Source organism: Takifugu rubripes, chromosome 22, assembly GCF_901000725.2.
Source record: "Takifugu rubripes chromosome 22, fTakRub1.2, whole genome shotgun sequence".
In the NCBI taxonomy this organism is placed as follows: domain Eukaryota; kingdom Metazoa; phylum Chordata; class Actinopteri; order Tetraodontiformes; family Tetraodontidae; genus Takifugu; species Takifugu rubripes.
In genome coordinates this window covers 2,503,692-2,504,064 of record NC_042306.1, presented here as the reverse complement: position 1 = coordinate 2,504,064, position 373 = coordinate 2,503,692, and positions in this window count along the sequence as shown.

Genomic DNA, 373 nt, shown 5'->3' with positions numbered 1-373 from the left:
GTGGCAGGCACGTTCGGGCCAGTCGTTGCTGGACTGACTGAGTAGACGTCACAAACTGAGCATTGAAGCCTACAGATATGAGCAAAGATGCAGAAACGGAGAACTGTCAGCTGACTGACAAACACCATATTGGTGATTTTACGTGTGTGTGTGTGTGTGTGTGTGTGTGTGTGTTTACGTATGAGTGCGTTTTGTTGGGATTAGGACAGCACTGCCAATGTTTTCATATCTATGGGGCAAATACATTCCATGGTTTTTCTTTCCCGTTTAATCGTATTTTTTTTAACCACAAAAGCTTTTTGACATCTTTTTTTTTCTTCCTAAAATTCCTCAAGTGTATGTGCGTGTATATCTGAAAACTAACATTACCTTT